At 47.5% G+C, this 23,576-nt stretch overlaps 1 long non-coding RNA gene across 2 annotated transcripts; it reads right to left on the reverse strand.

Moving 5' to 3' along the window:
* Window positions 1–13,906: 13,906 nt before the first annotated feature.
* On the reverse strand, window positions 13,907–21,426 carry LOC127916925 (uncharacterized). Of its 2 annotated transcripts, XR_008096567.1 has the most exons (7): window positions 20,488–21,426; window positions 18,263–20,212; window positions 17,962–18,174; window positions 17,738–17,923; window positions 17,021–17,387; window positions 16,538–16,963; window positions 13,907–16,485 (listed from the first exon to the last, which is right to left on the reverse strand). It is a non-coding gene; the product is annotated as an uncharacterized LOC127916925 (long non-coding RNA). The 2 variants fall into 2 exon arrangements; XR_008096566.1 differs by having other exon boundaries at window positions 13,907–16,879; window positions 16,989–17,387.
* Between the last annotated feature and the right edge of the window lie 2,150 nt (window positions 21,427–23,576).

Consider the following 23,576-nt stretch of genomic DNA (forward strand, 5'->3'; position numbering starts at 1 on the left):
ACTGGTCTTCATCTAGTCACCACCATCCTTTACCCCCTACTCCTTAATGTCCTGATGACTGGTCTACATCTAGTCACCATCCTTTACCCCCTACTCCTTAATGTCCTGATGACTGGTCTACATCTAGTCACCATCCTTTACCCCCTACTCCTTAATGTCCTGATGACTGGTCTTCATCTAGTCACCACCATCCTTTACCCCCTACTCCTTAATGTCCTGATGACTGGTCTACATCTAGTCACCATCCTTTACCCCCTACTCCTTAATGTCCTGATGACTGGTCTACATCTAGTCACCACCATCCTTTATCCCCCTACTCCTTAATGTCCTGATGACTGGTCTTCATCTAGTCACCACCATCCTTTACCCCCCTACTCCTTAATGTCCTGATGACTGGTCTACATCTAGTCACCATCCTTTACCCCCCTACTCCTTAATGTCCTGATGACTGGTCTTCATCTAGTCACCACCATCCTTTACCCCCCTACTCCTTAATGTCCTGATGACTGGTCTACATCTAGTCACCACCATCCTTTACCCCCTACTCCTTAATGTCCTGATGACTGGTCTACATCTAGTCACCATCCTTTACCCCTCTACTCCTTAATGTCCTGATGACTGGTCTACATCTAGTCACCATCCTTTACCCCCCTACTCCTTAATGTCCTGATGACTGGTCTTCATCTAGTCACCATCCTTTACCCCCCTACTCCTTAATGTCCTGATGACTGGTCTTCATCTAGTCACCACCATCCTTTACCCCCCTACTCCTTAATGTCCTGATGACTGGTCTACATCTAGTCACCATCCTTTACCCCCCCTACTCCTTAATGTCCTGATGACTGGTCTACATCTAGTCACCATCCTTTACCCCCCTACTCCTTAATGTCCTGATGACTGGTCTTCATCTAGTCACCACCATCCTTTACCCCCTACTCCTTAATGTCCTGATGACTGGTCTACATCTAGTCACCATCCTTTACCCCCTACTCCTTAATGTCCTGATGACTGGTCTTCATCTAGTCACCACCATCCTTTACCCCCTACTCCTTAATGTCCTGATGACTGGTCTACATCTAGTCACCATCCTTTACCCCTACTCCTTAATGTCCTGATGACTGGTCTACATCTAGTCACCATCCTTTACCCCCTACTCCTTAATGTCCTGATGACTGGTCTTCATCTAGTCACCATCCTTTACCCCCTACTCCTTAATGTCCTGATGACTGGTCTACATCTAGTCACCATCCTTTACCCCCTACTCCTTAATGTCCTGATGACTGGTCTACATCTAGTCACCATCCTTTACCCCCTACTCCTTAATGTCCTGATGACTGGTCTCATCTAGTCACCATCCTTTACCCCCTACTCCTTAATGTCCTGATGACTGGTCTACATCTAGTCACCACCATCCTTTACCCCCTACTCCTTAATGTCCTGATGACTGGTCTCATCTAGTCACCATCCTTTACCCCCTACTCCTTAATGTCCTGATGACTGGTCTACATCTAGTCACCATCCTTTACCCCCTACTCCTTAATGTCCTGATGACTGGTCTACATCTAGTCACCATCCTTTACCCCCCTACTCCTTAATGTCCTGATGACTGGTCTACATCTAGTCACCATCCTTTACCCCCTACTCCTTAATGTCCTGATGACTGGTCTACATCTAGTCACCATCCTTTACCCCCTACTCCTTAATGTCCTGATGACTGGTCTACATCTAGTCACCATCCTTTACCCCCCTACTCCTTAATGTCCTGATGACTGGTCTTCATCTAGTCACCACCATCCTTTACCCCCTACTCCTTAATGTCCTGATGACTGGTCTTCACCTAGTCACCACCATCCTTTACCCCCTACTCCTTAATGTCCTGATGACTGGTCTACATCTAGTCACCACCATCCTTTACCCCCTACTCCTTAATGTCCTGTGACTGGTCTTCATCTAGTCACCACCATCCTTTACCCCCTACTCCTTAATGTCCTGATGACTGGTCTACATCTAGTCACCACCATCCTTTACCCCCTACTCCTTAATGTCCTGATGACTGGTCTTCATCTAGTCACCATCCTTTACCCCCTACTCCTTAATGTCCTGATGACTGGTCTACATCTAGTCACCACCATCCTTTACCCCCTACTCCTTAATGTCCTGATGACTGGTCTACATCTAGTCACCATCCTTTACCCCCTACTCCTTAATGTCCTGATGACTGGTCTACATCTAGTCACCACCATCCTTTACCCCCTACTCCTTAATGTCCTGATGACTGGTCTACATCTAGTCACCACTATCCTTTACCCCCTACTCCTTAATGTCCTGATGACTGGTCTTCATCTAGTCACCACTATCCTTTACCCCCTACTCCTTAATGTCCTGATGACTGGTCTACATCTAGTCACCATCCTTTACCCCCTACTCCTTAATGTCCTGATGACTGGTCTACATCTAGTCACCATCCTTTACCCCCCTACTCCTTAATGTCCTGATGACTGGTCTACATCTAGTCACCATCCTTTACCCCCTACTCCTTAATGTCCTGATGACTGGTCTACAACTAGTCACCATCCTTTACCCCCTACTCCTTAATGTCCTGATGACTGGTCTACATCTAGTCACCATCCTTTACCCCCTACTCCTTAATGTCCTGATGACTGGTCTACATCTAGTCACCATCCTTTACCCCCTACTCCTTAATGTCCTGATGACTGGTCTACATCTAGTCACCATCCTTTACCCCCTACTCCTTAATGTCCTGATGACTGGTCTACATCTAGTCACCACCATCCTTTACCCCCTACTCCTTAATGTCCTGATGACTGGTCTACATCTAGTCACCATCCTTTACCCCCTCTCCTTAATGTCCTGATGACTGGTCTACATCTAGTCACCATCCTTTACCCCCTACTCCTTAATGTCCTGATGACTGGTCTACATCTAGTCACCATCCTTTACCCCCTACTCCTTAATGTCCTGATGACTGGTCTACATCTAGTCACCATCCTTTACCCCCTACTCCTTAATGTCCTGATGACTGGTCTACATCTAGTCACCATCCTTTACCCCCTACTCCTTAATGTCCTGATGACTGGTCTTCATCTAGTCACCATCCTTTACCCCCTACTCCTTAATGTCCTGATGACTGGTCTTACATCTAGTCACCACCATCCTTTACCCCCTACTCCTTAATGTCCTGATGACTGGTCTACATCTAGTCACCATCCTTTACCCCCTACTCCTTAATGTCCTGATGACTGGTCTACATCTAGTCACCATCCTTTACCCCCTACTCCTTAATGTCCTGATGACTGGTCTACATCTAGTCACCATCCTTTACCCCCTACTCCTTAATGTCCTGATGACTGGTCTACAACTAGTCACCACCATCCTTTACCCCCTACTCCTTAATGTCCTGATGACTGGTCTACATCTAGTCACCACCCTTTACCCCCTACTCCTTAATGTCCTGATGACTGGTCTTCATCTAGTCACCATCCTTTACCCCCTACTCCTTAATGTCCTGATGACTGGTCTACATCTAGTCACCATCCTTTACCCCCCTACCCTTAATGTCCTGATGACTGGTCTACATCTAGTCACCATCCTTTACCCCCTACTCCTTAATGTCCTGATGACTGGTCTACATCTAGTCACCACCATCCTTTACCCCCTACTCCTTAATGTCCTGATGACTGGTCTTCATCTAGTCACCACCATCCTTTACCCCCTACTCCTTAATGTCCTGATGACTGGTCTACATCTAGTCACCACCATCCTTTACCCCCTACTCCTTAATGTCCTGATGACTGGTCTACATCTAGTCACCACCATCCTTTACCCCCTACTCCTTAATGTCCTGATGACTGGTCTACATCTAGTCCCCATCCTTTACCCCCTACTCCTTAATGTCCTGATGACTGGTCTTCATCTAGTCACCACCATCCTTTACCCCCTACTCCTTAATGTCCTGATGACTGGTCTACATCTAGTCACCACCATCCTTTACCCCCTACTCCTTAATGTCCTGATGACTGGTCTACATCTAGTCACCATCCTTTACCCCCTACTCCTTAATGTCCTGATGACTGGTCTTCATCTAGTCACCATCCTTTACCCCCTACTCCTTAATGTCCTGATGACTGGTCTACATCTAGTCACCATCCTTTACCCCCTACTCCTTAATGTCCTGATGACTGGTCTACATCTAGTCACCATCCTTTACCCCCTACTCCTTAATGTCCTGATGACTGGTCTACATCTAGTCACCATCCTTTACCCCCTACTCCTTAATGTCCTGATGACTGGTCTACATCTAGTCACCATCCTTTACCCCCTACTCCTTAATGTCCTGATGACTGGTCTACATCTAGTCACCATCCTTTACCCCCCTACTCCTTAATGTCCTGATGACTGGTCTACATCTAGTCACCATCCTTTACCCCCTACCCCTTAATGTCCTGATGACTGGTCTACATCTAGTCACCATCCTTTACCCCCTACTCCTTAATGTCCTGATGACTGGTCTACATCTAGTCACCATCCTTTACCCCCTACTCCTTAATGTCCTGATGACTGGTCTACATCTAGTCACCATCCTTTACCCCCTACTCCTTAATGTCCTGATGACTGGTCTACATCTAGTCACCATCCTTTACCCCCCTACCCTTAATGTCCTGATGACTGGTCTACATCTAGTCACCATCCTTTACCCCCTACTCCTTAATGTCCTGATGACTGGTCTACATCTAGTCACCATCCTTTACCCCCTACTCCTTAATGTCCTGATGACTGGTCTACATCTAGTCACCATCCTTTACCCCCTACTCCTTAATGTCCTGATGACTGGTCTACATCTAGTCACCATCCTTTACCCCCTACTCCTTAATGTCCTGATGACTGGTCTACATCTAGTCACCACCATCCTTTACCCCTACTCCTTAATGTCCTGATGACTGGTCTACATCTAGTCACCATCCTTTACCCCCTACTCCTTAATGTCCTGATGACTGGTCTACATCTAGTCACCATCCTTTACCCCCTACTCCTTAATGTCCTGATGACTGGTCTACATCTAGTCACCATCCTTTACCCCCTACTCCTTAATGTCCTGATGACTGGTCTACATCTAGTCACCATCCTTTACCCCCTACTCCTTAATGTCCTGATGACTGGTCTACATCTAGTCACCATCCTTTACCCCCTACTCCTTAATGTCCTGATGACTGGTCTACATCTAGTCACCATCCTTTACCCCCTACTCCTTAATGTCCTGATGACTGGTCTACATCTAGTCACCATCCTTTACCCCCTACTCCTTAATGTCCTGATGACTGGTCTACATCTAGTCACCATCCTTTACCCCCTACTCCTTAATGTCCTGATGACTGGTCTTCATCTAGTCACCACCATCCTTTACCCCCTACTCCTTAATGTCCTGATGACTGGTCTACATCTAGTCACCATCCTTTACCCCTACTCCTTAATGTCCTGATGACTGGTCTACATCTAGTCACCATCCTTTACCCCCTACTCCTTAATGTCCTGATGACTGGTCTACATCTAGTCACCATCCTTTACCCCCTACTCCTTAATGTCCTGATGACTGGTCTTCATCTAGTCACCACCATCCTTTACCCCCTACTCCTTAATGTCCTGATGACTGGTCTACATCTAGTCACCATCCTTTACCCCCTACTCCTTAATGTCCTGATGACTGGTCTACATCTAGTCACCATCCTTTACCCCCTACTCCTTAATGTCCTGATGACTGGTCTACATCTAGTCACCATCCTTTACCCCCTACTCCTTAATGTCCTGATGACTGGTCTACATCTAGTCACCATCCTTTACCCCCTACTCCTTAATGTCCTGATGACTGGTCTTCATCTAGTCACCACCATCCTTTACCCCCTACTCCTTAATGTCCTGATGACTGGTCTACATCTAGTCACCACCATCCTTTACCCCCTACTCCTTAATGTCCTGATGACTGGTCTTCATCAAGTCACCACCATCCTTTACCCCCCTACTCCTTAATGTCCTGATGACTGGTCTTCATCTAGTCACCACCATCCTTTACTCCCCTACTCCTTAATGTCCTGATGACTGGTCTACATCTAGTCACCATCCTTTACCCCCCTACTCCTTAATGTCCTGATGACTGGTCTACATCTAGTCACCATCCTTTACCCCCCCTACTCCTTAATGTCCTGATGACTGGTCTTCATCTAGTCACCATCCTTTACCCCCCTACTCCTTAATGTCCTGATGACTGGTCTACATCTAGTCACCATCCTTTACCCCCTACTCCTTAATGTCCTGATGACTGGTCTACATCTAGTCACCACCATCCTTTACCCCCTACTCCTTAATGTCCTGATGACTGGTCTTCATCTAGTCACCACCATCCTTTACCCCCTACTCCTTAATGTCCTGATGACTGGTCTACATCTAGTCACCATCCTTTACCCCCTACTCCTTAATGTCCTGATGACTGGTCTACATCTAGTCACCATCCTTTACCCCCTACTCCTTAATGTCCTGATGACTGGTCTACATCTAGTCACCACCATCCTTTACCCCCTACTCCTTAATGTCCTGATGACTGGTCTACATCTAGTCACCATCCTTTACCCCCTACTCCTTAATGTCCTGATGACTGGTCTACATCTAGTCACCATCCTTTACCCCCCTACTCCTTAATGTCCTGATGACTGGTCTTCATCTAGTCACCATCCTTTACCCCCTACTCCTTAATGTCCTGATGACTGGTCTTCATCTAGTCACCATCCTTTACCCCCTACTCCTTAATGTCCTGATGACTGGTCTACATCTAGTCACCATCCTTTACTCCCCTACTCCTTAATGTCCTGATGACTGGTCTACATCTAGTCACCATCCTTTACCCCCCTACTCCTTAATGTCCTGATGACTGGTCTTCATCTAGTCACCACCATCCTTTACCCCCCTACTCCTTAATGTCCTGATGACTGGTCTACATCTAGTCACCATCCTTTACCCCCCTACTCCTTAATGTCCTGATGACTGGTCTTCATCTAGTCACCACCATCCTTTACCCCCCTACTCCTTAATGTCCTGATGACTGGTCTACATCTAGTCACCATCCTTTACCCCCCTACTCCTTAATGTCCTGATGACTGGTCTACATCTAGTCACCATCCTTTACCCCCCTACTCCTTAATGTCCTGATGACTGGTCTACATCTAGTCACCATCCTTTACCCCCCTACTCCTTAATGTCCTGATGACTGGTCTTCATCTAGTTACCACCATCCTTTACCCCCCTACTCCTTAATGTCCTGATGACTGGTCTTCATCTAGTTACCACCATCCTTTACCCCCCTACTCCTTAATGTCCTGATGACTGGTCTACATCTAGTCACCATCCTTTACCCCCCTACTCCTTAATGTCCTGATGACTGGTCTACATCTAGTCACCATCCTTTACCCCCCTACTCCTTAATGTCCTGATGACTGGTCTACATCTAGTCACCATCCTTTACCCCCCTACTCCTTAATGTCCTGATGACTGGTCTACATCTAGTCACCATCCTTTACCCCCCTACTCCTTAATGTCCTGATGACTGGTCTTCATCTAGTCACCATCCTTTACCCCCCTACTCCTTAATGTCCTGATGACTGGTCTACATCTAGTCACCATCCTTTACCCCCTACTCCTTAATGTCCTGATGACTGGTCTACATCTAGTCACCATCCTTTACCCCCTAATCCTTAATGTCCTGATGACTGGTCTACATCTAGTCACCATCCTTTACCCCCTACTCCTTAATGTCCTGATGACTGGTCTACATCTAGTCACCATCCTTTACCCCCTACTCCTTAATGTCCTGATGACTGGTCTACATCTAGTCACCATCCTTTACCCCCTACTCCTTAATGTCCTGATGACTGGTCTACATCTAGTCACCATCCTTTACCCCCTACTCCTTAATGTCCTGATGACTGGTCTTCATCTAGTCACCATCCTTTACCCCCCTACTCCTTAATGTCCTGATGACTGGTCTACATCTAGTCACCACCATCCTTTACCCCCTACTCCTTAATGTCCTGATGACTGGTCTACATCTAGTCACCATCCTTTACCCCCCTACTCCTTAATGTCCTGATGACTGGTCTACATCTAGTCACCATCCTTTACCCCCCTACTCCTTAATGTCCTGATGACTGGTCTACATCTAGTCACCATCCTTTACTCCCCTACTCCTTAATGTCCTGATGACTGGTCTACATCTAGTCACCATCCTTTACCCCCCTACTCCTTAATGTCCTGATGACTGGTCTTCATCTAGTCACCACCACACATACAGGGTGTCATGACCAGATGCTTGTCCCCGCCCCCAACAATGGGATTTGTCTCCGCCCCCAACAATGGGATTTGTCTCCGCCCCCAACAATGGGATTTGTCTCCGCCCCCAACAATGGGATTTGTCTCCGCCCCCAACAATGGGATTTGTTGTCCACTGCAGGCTCTCAAGCGCCTGCCTATTCCTCTCTTTGGATTGGTGGATACAGCTTGTTATTTGAATGTGTTTTTGGGGGCAGATTTGTTTGTGAAAATGTTATTTTTAGGCCAGAAAAGGGCAGTTATTTGAAAGTCGGTCCGTAAAGTCTAGTTTCAGACTTCCTGGAGTGTCATACGCTCCTGATGAACTCAGAGTAGCTGTGCTGCGAGACTAATGGAAATGGCCCTGTCGGTGTATTTAGAGCGGGTTGGTGAGAGTCTGGGAAGGTTTTTCATATTGGTCTAAGTTCATAACATAGGCTGTTGGTAGCTGGTGTGGGAGATAAATAGTTAGGCCATTGGTGTTCCTTCAGAGGGTGGACCAGGCTGTTTTGGGGCGGTCCTAATGGATTATTCCTTTATTTTTGTGTGTGAATGCTGTATTTTGACGGTGTACAATAGTTTACTCAGTAGGACTACAGCTGGTTTTCAAACATCCTCTCAAGGTCGTCCAGCAGTCTACTGTGTTCCACAATGTCCTTGGCCTGGATTTGCTAGACAATGTTTCTGTTCTCTTTAAACATCTCCAATGTTGAGCTTTGTTTCATGCTCTTGCTTGGCCTCGTCCCTCTCAGTCTGTTAGCCTAGCCAACCGTCTTGGCCTCATCCCTCTCAGTCTGTTAGCCTAGCCAACCGTCTTGGCCTCATCCCTCTCAGTCTGTTAGCCTAGCCAACCGTCTTGGCCTCATCCCTCTCAGTCTGTTAGCCTAGCCAACCGTCTTGGCCTCGTCCCTCTCAGTCTGTTAGCCTAGCCAACCGTCTTGGCCTCATCCCTCTCAGTCTGTTAGCCTAGCCAACCGTCTTGGCCTCATCCCTCTCAGTCTGTTGCCTAGCCAACCGTCTTGGCCTCATCCCTCTCAGTCTGTTAGCCTAGCCAACCGTCTTGGCCTCATCCCTCTGTCTGTTGCCTAGCCAACCGTCTTGGCCTCATCCCTCTCTGTCTGTTGCCTAGCCAACCGTCTTGGCCTCATCCCTCTCAGTCTGTTAGCCTAGCCAACCGTCTTGGCCTCATCCCTCTCAGTCTGTTAGCCTAGCCAACCGTCTTGGCCTCATCCCTCTCAGTCTGTTAGCCTAGCCAACCGTCTTGGCCTCATCCCTCTCAGTCTGTTAGCCTAGCCAACCGTCTTGGCCTCATCCCTCTCAGTCTGTTAGCCTAGCCAACCGTCTTGGCCTCATCCCTCTCAGTCTGTTAGCCTAGCCAACCGTCTTGGCCTCATCCCTCTCAGTCTGTTAGCCTAGCCAACCGTCTTGGCCTCATCCCTCTCAGTCTGTTAGCCTAGCCAACCGTCTTGGCCTCATCCCTCTCAGTCTGTTAGCCTAGCCAACCGTCTTGGCCTCATCCCTCTGTCTGTTAGCCTAGCCAACCGTCTTGGCCTCATCCCTCTCAGTCTGTTAGCCTAGCCAACCGTCTTGGCCTCATCCCTCTGTCTGTTGCCTAGCCAACCGTCTTGGGCCGAAACTGTAGAATGGGTCCGACATGTCTAGTTTGTGCTGCAAGGCTAGATGGAGAATTTTTGCTTCGAAAAGGGAAATGTAGAAAACATATTTTCAAAATACAATATGAAGGCATCTGGGAAGTCAAAGATACTGCATCCGGGCCTAAGTTTCAGCTGGTTTTCTTTTTTGCTCAGCTAGTTATTAAAAAAAAAACACTTAAAAAATATCACTATTCAGCGACGCTTTACATAATCCTAAACTAAGGATAGTGACGTTGCACCAAACACTATCTGCTAAAAGCTAATACTATTAGATGAGCAGTGTGTGTGTGTGTGTGTGGGTTGATACTCTGTGCTTTCATGATAGACGAGCCTCTTCCACAGGAGCCATGTGTTTTTAGGAAGATAAGACAACCTGACCTCACTGAAGCTGGCTGCACTAGTAGGTCAGGTCAGCTGTTGTCAACAAACCAGCCAATCCAACTCCTATGATCAATGACTTCCACTGCTCAGCTATGTGATCAACCAGGACATGGAGTTCCCCCTGGCTCCTATTGGCAAGGACTTTGACAGGGAGGAGGGGCTTATGGCCAGCTCCAGACTGTGATTGGCTATCGTCACTCATTGTCAGTCACTCACGGTGGAACTCCAGTCACACTGCATCCGTCTCGTGCACAAATTCATGTTCTTATGACCAGCGAAAGTGAAAGATTCCTTGATATTAAAATAGATGAGCTAATAATAAGAAAAAGGAAGGGCTGTCGATACACACGGCTGCTCATTCAGTTCAGCTGCAGGGTGAGTGGAAGTCGGGAGAAGAGCTTTTATGTTCTGTAATACTGTTGAATATTAACTTTAACATGAACTCATAAAAACAGCAGCTCTTTGCTGTTTTCTTTGACAGTCTCTTTTATGGTTTTAAATGGTATGAAATCTCACGTAGGCTAGTGTCAAACGTTGCTGTGGAAGTTGTTGGCATGGGGATTTTTGAGCTATCCGATTGGCCAGTGCAGCGGGTCCACTCGCTTTAGCCACAGATCTCCCAGTCTGCCAGGTAGGTCGAGTTCGTGTTTTTAGACAAATGAAAGGGTTGAACGTGGGAACACTTGGCCTGTCAGGTTCTCAGGGCTTCTGAATCTAGTGCACCCACCGCCAACAGGGCTTCTGAATCGAGTGCACCCACCGCCAACAGGGCTTCTGAATCGAGTGCACCCACCGCCAACAGGGCTTCTGAATCGAGTGCACCCACCGCCAACAGGGCTTCTGAATCGAGCGCACCCACCGCCAACAGGGCTTCTGAATCGAGCGCACCCACCGCCAACAGGGCTTCTGAATCGAGTGCACCCACCGCCAACAGGGCTTCTGAATCGAGTGCACCCACCGCCAACAGGGCTTCTGAATCGAGTGCACCCACCGCCAACAGGGCTTCTGAATTAGTGCGCACCCACCGCCAACAGGGCTTCTGAATCGAGTGCGCCCCCACCGCCAACAGCGCAACACAAATAATAATATTAATGTAGCTCATGTCTTCATAGTTGTTATTTTGTCCAGAAATGTTTGGTGATCGACTAGGAATGCCTTGTGGATGGCGATCGACCAGTTGGTAACCTGTGTCCTAAACGCTTTCCTCCTTTCCTCCCCTCTACAGGTGACTAACAGCATGTTTAGTGCTACCAGAAAGAGGTTTGTAGAAGGGGTGGAGAGTGACTACCCCGATGACACTGTGTATTATGGCCAGACATCCATGTTCCCTCATCCATCAGACAAAGACGTAAGTGATGCTACCAGCATGTTACAACCTTTGACCCCCTATTATGAGGTGCCTGATTCGTCAGTTGTCACTTAGTCAGTAAAACCCGTAGAGGTTGAATCCAGACTCCTTGGCTCTCTGTGGTCTGGATTCATGTGGGGGTGCAAGGCTTCTCCAGCTCTTCAGGTTTGGGCTTCGTTGCAGTCATCTAAGCTCATGTTTCTGTTGCTATGACATTATTTTCCAAGCTGATCTTTTGCGGTTTCTGCTTTTCCTCAGTAACGGTTTGGTTAAATGTGTGTCTGGTTGGGTGGTTAATAGGGAAGTGGACACGACTCATTCACTCTTAGTTACAGTGAATAGAGAGGAGTCACATGGTGACATTAGTACATCCAGATATGGATCATCCTAACAGTGGTCTCTACAAGATGAACTCCTCTGAATCCTCGGCCTGCTATGTGACTGATCACGTGAGACCAGGTTAGATTTAAGCCTTCTATCGAGACAGGATGACATCTAGACAGGATGACATCTAACCTGGCCTATCTAGACAGGATGACATCTAGACAGGATGACAGTAACCTGGCCTATCTAGACAGGGTGACATCTAACCTGGCCTATCGAGACAGGGTGACATCTAGACAGGGTGACATCTAACCTGGTCTATCTAGACGGGGTGACATCTAACCTGGTCTATCTAGACGGGGTGACATCTAACCTGGTCTATCTAGACGGGGTGACATCTAACCTGGTCTATCTAGACGGGGTGACATCTAACCTGGTCTATCTAGACGGGGTGACATCTAACCTGGTCTATCTAGACGGGGTGACATCTAACCTGGTCTATCTAGACGGGGTGACATCTAACCTGGTCTATCTAGACGGGTGACATCTAACCTGGTCTATCTAGACGGGGTGACATCTAGACGGGTGACATCTAACCTGGTCTATCTAGACGGGGTGACATCTAACCCGGCCTGTCTAGACGGGGTGACATCTAGACGGGGTGACATCTAACCCGGCCTGTCTAGACGGGATGACATCTAACCCGGCCTGTCTAGACGGGGTGACATCTAGACGGGGTGACATCTAACCTTGTGGACGGGGGCCTGTCTAGACGGGGTGACATCTAGACGGGGTGACATCTAACCCGGCCTGTCTAGACGGGGTGACATCTAACCCGGCCTGTCTAGACGGGGTGACATCTAGACGGGGTGACATCTAACCCGGCCTGTCTAGACGGGGTGACATCTAACCCGGCCTGTCTAGACGGGGTGACATCTAACCCGGCCTGTCTAGACGGGGTGACATCTAACCCGGCCTGTCTAGACGGGGTGACATCTAACCCGGCCTGTCTAGACGGGGTGACATCTAACCCGGTCTATCTAGACGGGGTGACATCTAGACGGGGTGACATCTAACCCGGCCTGTCTAGACGGGGTGACATCTAACCCGGCCTGTCTAGACGGGGTGACATCTAACCCGGTCTGTCTAGACGGGGTGACATCTAACCTGGCCTGTCTAGACGGGGTGACATCTAACCTGGCCTATCTAGACGGGTGACATCTAGACGGGGTGACATCTAGACGGGGTGACATCTAGACTGTCTAGACGGGGTGACATCTAGACGGGGTGACATCTAGACGGGGTGACATCTAGACGGGGTGACATCTAACCCGGTCTGTCTAGACGGGGTGACATCTAACCCGGCCTGTCTAGACGGGATGACATCTAACCCGGCCTGTCTAGACGGGGTGACATCTAGACGGGGTGACATCTAACCCGGCCTGTCTAGACGGGATGACATCTAACCCGGCCTGTCTAGACGGGGTGACATCTAGACGGGGTGACATCTAACCCGGCCTGTCTAGACGGGTGACATCTAACCCGGCCTGTCTAGACGGGGTGACATCTAACCCGGCCTGTCTAGACGGGGTGACATCTAGACGGGGTGACATCTAACCCGGCCTGTCTAGACGGGGTGACATCACCCGGCCCCGGGGCCTGTCTAGACGGGATGACATCTAACCCGGCCTGTCTAGACGGGGTGACATCTAGACGGGGTGGGGTGACATCTAACCCGGCCTGTCCGGGGTGACATCTAGACGGGGTGACATCTAGACGGGGTGACATCTAACCCGGCCTGTCTAGACGGGGTGACATCTAACCCGGCCTGTCTAGACGGGGTGACATCTAGACGGGGTGACATCTAACCCGGCCTGTCTAGACGGGGTGACATCTAACCCGGCCTGTCTAGACGGGGTGACATCTAACCCGGTCTATCTAGACGGGGTGACATCTAACCCGGCCTGTCTAGACGGGGTGACATCTAACCCGGCCTGTCTAGACGGGGTGACATCTAGACGGGATGACATCTAACCCGGCCTGTCTAGACGGGGTGACATCTAACCCGGCCTGTCTAGACGGGGTGACATCTAACCCGGCCTGTCTAGACGGGGTGACATCTAGACGGGGTGACATCTAGACGGGGTGACATCTAGACGGGGTGACATCTAACCCGGTCTGTCTAGACGGGGTGACATCTAGACGGGGTGACATCTACCCCGGCCTGTCTAGACGGGATGACATCTACCCCGGCCTGTCTAGACGGGATGACATCTAACCCGGCCTGTCTAGACGGGATGACATCTAACCCGGCCTGTCTAGACGGGATATCCATAGAGAAGAGCAGAACAAGGCATTCATAACCCAGGTCTCAGAGTTCAATAGAGCCTTCACTCTGCTTGTGTTCCAAATGGCACCATATTCCCTAAATAGTGCACTACTTTTGACCAGGGCTCCTATGAAAGGAGAATATGGAACTCAGGGGATAGGGTGTCATTTGGGACACAACCTCTGCCTGGGACTCCTTCCATTTGTTAATCAGAGGCCACATTGGAGCCGTTGGTGCCAAAGACCCGGGCAGGCCACCTTTATCTGGTGTCTGAAGAGTTTTCCTTCAGTTCTCTGGGAATAGAGGGGGGAATATAATCAGGCATGTGTCTCAAATGGACCCCTATTCCTGCACTACCCTGTGGGCCCTGGTCAAAAAGTAGGGTGTTTATATAGTAAATAGATTGCCTTTTCAGAAGCTGTCCAGGACGAACCATGTTGGTTAGTTGACACCTGTGTGGGAAGGAACAATGGACCTACAGTGTTCTCTGGGACCAGAGACTGGGCAGACAGCCAGGGACATAACCCTCAGTTAACAAGCATCTCTGTGTGTTGTGATCATCGCCGAGGTTCCCTTCATAATGATTGCTTCCCCTCCAGCCTGTTAGTCAGACAAACATACAGGAGTCAGGAGAAGGCTCAGGAACTATGCTGACAGTCTCTTTGTCAAGTCTTTACCCCCAGTTCCTCCGGTCCTTTCTACTGGCCAAGTTATGGAGAGCCTCAGATCTTCTCCTCCAGTGCTGTTTGATAAGTAGCGAGGAGATGTTTTTTGAGAGAGATCCTTGAGTCTGAGCACCCGTCATCATGTTCCCAGTCCCACAACAACAGACGTTGTTGTCAGTTGTGCCCACTGCTCCAAGGCTACGTTCCTCCCTGAGAAGAACCGACTGGAACCCAACTCTGTGGGAGGCAGACTGACTGGAACCCAACTCTGTGGGAGGCAGACTGACTGGAACCCAACTCTGTGGGAGGCAGACTGACTGGAACCCGACTCTGTGGGAGGCAGACTGACTGGAACCCGACTCTGTGGGAGGCAGACTGACTGGAACCCGACTCTGTGGGAGGCAGACTGACTGGAACCCGACTCTGTGGGAGGCAGACTGACTGGAACCCGACTCTGTGGGAGGCAGACTGACTGGAACCCGACTCTGTGGGAGGCAGACTGACTGGAACCCGACTCTGTGGGAGGCAGACTGACTGGGACCCGGCTCTGTGGGAGGCAGACTGACTGGGACCCGGCTCTGTGGGAGGCAGACTGACTGGGACCCGGCTCTGTGGGAGGCAGACTGACTGGGACCCGGCTCTGTGGGAGGCAGACTGACTGGACCACACTGCGGGTGAGGGGACAATGGTGACAGCGGCCAAGAATGAACCCAACTACTGATGGTGTGGGCATTTTGGTTTGTGTTGAGTCCCCATGCTTTACCGAAGACACCATAGTAATGGAGGCTAACAGCCATATAAGGGCTTCTGATATCAGCCAATAACACATCAAAGGGTTTATCACCCACACTACCTGCTCTGAGGGAATTCTGCTGGTTTAAGGCTCACCACCCTCTTCAAAACGGGTACCTCAGCTCTCTCAGCTCATCGGTCAGAGAAGAGGTATTAAATCCCTAGAGAGAGAGAGTCTGTCCTGAAACCAGACCTGTCTGATAACAGCTCTACTGAACCTAGAGAGAGATCATCTGTCCTGAAACCTGTCTGATAACAGCTCTACTGAACCTAGAGAGAGAGCATCTGTCCTGAAACCAGACCTGTCTGATAACAGCTCAACTGAACCTAGAGAGAGAGATCATCTGTCCTGAAACCTGTCTGATAACAGCTCTACTGAACCTAGAGAGAGATCATCTGTCCTGAAACCTGTCTGATAACAGCTCTACTGAACCTAGAGAGAGATCATCTGTCCTGAAGCCTGTCTGATAACAGCTCTACTGAACCTAGAGAGAGAACATCTGTCCTGAAACCTGTCTGATAACAGCTCTGCTGAACCTAGAGAGAGAACATCTGTCCTGAAACCAGACCTGTCTGATAACAGCTCTACTGAACCTAGAGAGAGAGCATCTGTCCTGAAACCTGTCTGATAACAGCTCTACTGAACCTAGAGAGAGATCATCTGTCCTGAAACCTGTCTGATAACAGCTCTACTGACCCTAGAGAGAGAACATCTGTCCTGAAACCTGTCTGATAACAGCTCTGCTGAACCTAGAGAGAGAACATCTGTCCTGAAACCAGACCTGTCTGATAACAGCTCTACTGAACCTAGAGAGAGAGATCATCTGTCCTGAAACCTGTCTGATAACAGCTCTACTGAACCTAGAGAGATCATCTGTCCTGAAACCTGTCTGATAACAGCTCTACTGAACCTAGAGAGAGATCATCTGTCCTGAAGCCTGTCTGATAACAGCTCTACTGAACCTAGAGAGAGAACATCTGTCCTGAAACCTGTCTGATAACAGCTCTGCTGAACCTAGAGAGAGATCATCTGTCCTGAAACCAGACCTGTCTGATAACAGCTCTACTGACCCTAGAGAGAGAACATCTGTCCTGAAACCTGTCTGATAACAGCTCTACTGAACCTAGAGAGAGAACATCTGTCCTGAAACCAGACCTGTCTGATAACAGCTCTACTGAACCTAGAGAGAGATCATCTGTCCTGAAACCTGTCTGATAACAGCTCTACTGAACCTAGAGAGAGAGCATCTGTCCTGAAACCAGACCTGTCTGATAACAGCTCTACTGAACCTAGAGAGAGATCTGTCCTGAAACCAGACCTGTCTGATAACAGCTCTACTGAACCTAGAGAGAGAGCATCTGTCCTGAAACCAGACCTGTCTGATAACAGCTCTACTGAACCTAGAGAGATAATCTGTCTGATAACAGCTCTACTGAACCTAGAGAGAGATCGTCTGTCCTGAAACCTGTCTGATAACAGCTCTACTGAACCTAGAGAGAGATCATCTGTCCTGAAACCAGACCTGTCTGATAACTGCTCTACTGAACCTAGAGAGAGAGCATCTGTCCTGAAGCCTGTCTGATAACAGCTCTACTGAACCTAGAGAGAGGATCTGTCCTGAAGCCTGTCTGATAACAGCTCTACTGAACCTAGAGAGATAATCTGTCTGATAACAGCTCTACTGAACCTAGAGAGAGATCTGTCCTGAAACCTGTCTGATAACTGCTCTACTGAACCTAGAGAGAGATCATCTGTCCTGAAACCTGTCTGATAACTGCTCTACTGAACCTAGAGAGAGAGCATCTGTCCTGAAACCAGACCTGTCTGATAACAGCTCTACTGAACCTAGAGAGAGATCATCTGTCCTGAAACCTGTCTGATAACAGCTCTACTGACCCTAGAGAGAGAACATCTGTCCTGAAACCTGTCTGATAACAGCTCTGCTGAACCTAGAGAGAGAACATCTGTCCTGAAACCAGACCTGTCTGATAACAGCTCTACTGAACCTAGAGAGAGAGCATCTGTCCTGAAACCTGTCTGATAACAGCTCTACTGAACCTAGAGAGATAATCTGTCTGATAACAGCTCTACTGAACCTAGAGAGAGATCATCTGTCCTGAAACCTGTCTGATAACAGCTCTACTGAACCTAGAGAGAGAGCATCTGTCCTGAAACCTGTCTGATAACTGCTCTACTGAACCTAGAGAGAGAACATCTGTCCTGAAACCTGTCTGATAACAGCTCTACTGAACCTAGAGAGAGATCATCTGTCCTGAAACCAGACCTGTCTGATAACTGCTCTACTGAACCTAGAGAGATCATCTGTCCTGAAACCTGTCTGATAACAGCTCTACTGAACCTAGAGAGATAATCTGTCTGATAACAGCTCTACTGAACCTAGAGAGAGATCATCTGTCCTGAAACCTGTCTGATAACAGCTCTACTGAACCTAGAGAGAGAGCATCTGTCCTGAAGCCTGTCTGATAACAGCTCTACTGAACCTAGAGAGAGAGGATCTGTCCTGAAGCCTGTCTGATAACAGCTCTACTGAACCTAGAGAGAGCTCATCTGTCCTGAAACCTGTCTGATAACAGCTCTACTGAACCTAGAGAGAGCTCATCTGTCCTGAAACCTGTCTGATAACAGCTCTACTGACTGGTGCTTCTCTATTGGATAGTTTAGACTCCCAGGACTTTAAAGAACTTCTAACCAGCTCCTGGTAAGCAGACACATCTGATGTGCATCTAAACTCTCTGTACAAGGAAGCTTCTTAGCAGAGCAGTAGTGAAACTGGGAAGGGACTCTGACATCTAAAGGGTTATTTTATGGTCAACTAAACTGGACTCTGCTGGTGGGTGTGATGATAAATGTGTTATAACCTCACCGCTGTGACCACCTCTCATTTAGACGAGTGCTGAGGACATCATGTAATATACCGTTTAGCAGACAGCTTTGTGTCAGTCATGCCTGCATACATGTTAACGTAAGGGTGGTCTAAAGATGTGCAGCTCAGCTTGGACTAGGTTCTGGTCCCTTCATACCAGTACAGTGAGTAGGACACTTTGGTAGAAAGGATAACGAGATGGTCTGAGCCAAATCTCAGAGCAGGTCCAAGTCCTAAGTCCAGCCCAGAAACGTCCCTCGGGTCAGAGGTAACGGGCCGTGCTGATGGAATGTGACGCCAACCTGCTCTGGGTTCTATAGGTGGGACAGGATTCCGGAGTTCCTGGGTTCAAGGAGCAGGTAGCAGGGCTCGGTTTAGTGCAGTCTGGAAGAATTTAGACCACTTCTAGTCTGCTGTGACATACTGCTTCTAGTCAGAGGATGGATTTGTCTCCCCTATAAAATAATGTATTATCTCAGTAATATCCTCTCATCACACATTTGGTTTATATTTTTGTACACGCTTGTGTTCTGTGCTAAAGATATTCTCTCACTGTGGGGTATAATTCACACCATTTGCATATTTCATGTGCTTAAGCAAATGACACCAGTTAATGCTGGTTCTGTTTCAGACCGTCATGTTTCTCAACATGGTTTTCCTTGTCCCCCTTTTAGACTGAACCAGAACTAGACACTGATCACATGATGAACTGACAGGCTTGTCTCATTTAGACTGAACCAGAGAACTAGACACTGATCACATGATGAACTGACAGGCTTGTCTCATTTAGACTGAACCAGAGAACTAGACACTGATCACATGTACTGACAGGCTTGTCTCATTTAGACTGAACCAGAGAACTAAACACTGATCACATGATGAACTGACAGGCTTGTCTCATTTAGACAACCAGAGAACTAGACACTGATCACATGATGAACTGACAGGCTTGTCTCATTTAGACAACCAGAGAACTAGACACTGATCACATGATGAACTGACAGGCTTGTCTCATTTAGACTGAACCAGAGAACTAGACACTGATCACATGATGAACTGACAGGCTTGTCTCATTTAGACTGAACCAGAGAACTAGACACTGATCACATGATGAACTGACAGGCTTGTCTCATTTAGACTGAACCAGAGAACTAGACACTGATCACATGTACTGACAGGCTTGTCTCATTTAGACTGAACCAGAGAACTAGACACTGATCACATGATGAACTGACAGGCTTGTCTCATTTAGACTGAACCAGAGAACTAGACACTGATCACATGATGAACTGACAGGCTTGTCTCATTTAGACTGAACCAGAGAACTAAACACTGATCACATGTACTGACAGGCTTGTCTCATTTAGACTGAACTATATATAGCTTTATCTGATGACTGATGACAGCCAACCATATATAGCTTTACCTGATGACTGATGACAGCCGACCATATACAGCTTTACCTGATGACTGATGACAGCCAACCATAAAGAGCTTTACCTGATGACAGCCAACCATATACACCTTTACCTGATGACAGCCAACCATATACACCTTTACCTGATGACTGATGACAGCCAACCATATACACCTTTACCTGATGACTGATGACAGCCAACCATATACAGCTTTACCTGATGACAGCCAACCATATACATCTTTATCTGATGACTGATGACAGCCGACCATATATAGCTTTATCTGATGACTGATGACAGCCAACCATATATAGCTTTACCTGATGACTGATGACAGCCGACCATATACAGCTTTACCTGATGACTGATGACAGCCGACCATATACAGCTTTACCTGATGACTGATGACAGCCAACCATATACAGCTTTACCTGATGACTGATGACAGCCAACCATATACAGCTTTACCTGATGACAGCCAACCATATACAGCTTTACCTGATGACAGCCAACCATATACAGCTTTATCTGATGACTGATGACAACCAACCATATACACCTTTACCTGATGACAGCCAACCATATACAGCTTTACCTGATGACTGATGACAGCCAACCATTAAGAGCTTTACCTGATGACAGCCAACCATATACAGCTTTACCTGATGACAGCCAACCATATACACCTTTACCTGATGACAGCCAACCATATACACCTTTACCTGATGACTGATGACAGCCAACCATATACACCTTTACCTGATGACTGATGACAGCCAACCATATACAGCTTTACCTGATGACAGCCAACCATATACATCTTTACCTGATGACTGATGACAGCCAACCATATATAGCTTTATCTGAAGACTGATGACAGCCAATCATATACAGCTTTACCTGATGACAGCCAACCATATACACCTTTACCTGATGACTGATGACAGCCAACCATATACAGCTTTACCTGATGACAGCCAACCATATACATCTTTACCTGATGACTGATGACAGCCAACCATATACACCTTTACCTGATGACTGATGACAGCCAACCATATACAGCTTTACCTGATGACAGCCAACCATATACATCTTTATCTGAAGACTGATGACAGCCAATCATATACAGCTTTACCTGATGACAGCCAACCATATACACCTTTACCTGATGACTGATGACAGCCAACCACAGCCAACCATATACACCTTTATCTGATGACTGATGACAGCCAACCATATACACCTTTACCTGATGACAGCCAACCATAAAGAGCTTTACCTGATGACAACCAACCATATACACCTTTACCTGATGACAGCCAACCATAAAGAGCTTTACCTGATGACAACCAACCATATACACCTTTACCTGATGACAGCCAACCATATACATCTTTACCTGATGACTGATGACAGCCAACCATATACACCTTTACCTGATGACTGATGACAGCCAACCATATACAGCTTTACCTGATGACAGCCAACCATATACAGCTTTACCTGATGACAGCCAACCATATACACCTTTACCTGATGACAGCCAACCATATACAGCTTTACCTGATGACAGCCAACCATATACAGCTTTACCTGATGACAGCCAACCATATACACCTTTACCTGATGACAGCCAACCATATACACCTTTACCTGATGACAGCCAACCATATACACCTTTACCTGATGACAGCCAACCATATACACCTTTACCTGATGACTGATGACAGCCAACCATATACACCTTTACTTGATGACAGCCAACCATATACACCTTTACCTGATGACAGCCAACCATATACACCTTTACCTGATGACTGATGACTGCAACCATATACAGCTTTACCTGATGACAGCCAACCATATACACCTTTACCTGATGACTGATGACTGCCAACCATATACAGCTTTACCTGATGACAGCCAACCATATACACCTTTACCTGATGACAGCCAACCATATACAGCTTTACCTGATGACACCCAACCATATACACCTTTACCTGATGACTGATGACAACCAACCATATACACCTTTACCTGATGACAGCCAACCATATACACCTTTACCTGATGACTGATGACAGCCAACCATATACACCTTTACCTGATGACTGATGACAGCCAACCATATACACCTTTACCTGATGACTGATGACAGCCAACCATATACACCTTTACCTGATGACAGCCAACCATATACACCTTTACCTGATGACTGATGACAGCCAACCATATACACCTTTACCTGATGACAGCCAACCATATACAGCTTTACCTGATGACTGATGACAGCCAACCATATACACCTTTACCTGATGACTGATGACAGCCAACCATATACACCTTAAACCTATTACACCTTTACCTGATGACTGATGACAGCCAACCATAAAGAGCTTTACCTGATGACAGCCAACCATATACACCTTTACCTGATGACAGCCAACCATATACATCTTTACCTGATGACTGATGACAGCCAACCATATACACCTTTACCTGATGACAGCCAACCATATACAGCTTTACCTGATGACACCCAACCATATACACCTTTACCTGATGACTGATGACAACCAACCATATACACCTTTACCAGATGACAGCCAACCATATACAGCTTTACCTGATGACAGCCAACCATATACACCTTTACTTGATGACAGCCAACCATATACACCTTTACTTGATGACAGCCAACCATATACACCTTTACTTGATGACAGCCAACCATATACACCTTTACTTGATGACAGCCAACCATATACAGCTTTACCTGATGACAGCCAACCATATACAGCTTTACCTGATGACAGCCAACCATATACACCTTTACCTGATGACAGCCAACCATATACACCTTTACCTGATGACAGCCAACCATATACACCTTTACCTGATGACAGCCAACCATATACACCTTTACCTGATGACAGCCAACCATATACACCTTTACCTGATGACAGCCAACCATATACACCTTTACCTGATGACAGCCAACCATATACACCTTTACCTGATGACAGCCAACCATATACACCTTTACCTGATGACAGCCAACCATATACACCTTTACCTGATGACAGCCAACCATATACACCTTTACCTGATGACAGCCAACCATATACACCTTTACCTGATGACAGCCAACCATATACACCTTTACCTGATGACAGCCAACCATATACACCTTTACCTGATGACAGCCAACCATATACACCTTTACCTGATGACAGCCAACCATATACACCTTTACCTGATGACAGCCAACCATATACACCTTTACCTGATGACAGCCAACCATATACACCATTACCTGATGACAGCCAACCATATACACCTTTACCTGATGACAGCCAACCATATACACCTTTACCCGATGACAGCCAACCATGCCCTTATT

The sequence above is a fragment of the Oncorhynchus keta genome, unplaced genomic scaffold (genome assembly GCF_023373465.1).
Source record: "Oncorhynchus keta strain PuntledgeMale-10-30-2019 unplaced genomic scaffold, Oket_V2 Un_contig_10103_pilon_pilon, whole genome shotgun sequence".
Lineage (NCBI taxonomy): Eukaryota > Metazoa > Chordata > Actinopteri > Salmoniformes > Salmonidae > Oncorhynchus > Oncorhynchus keta.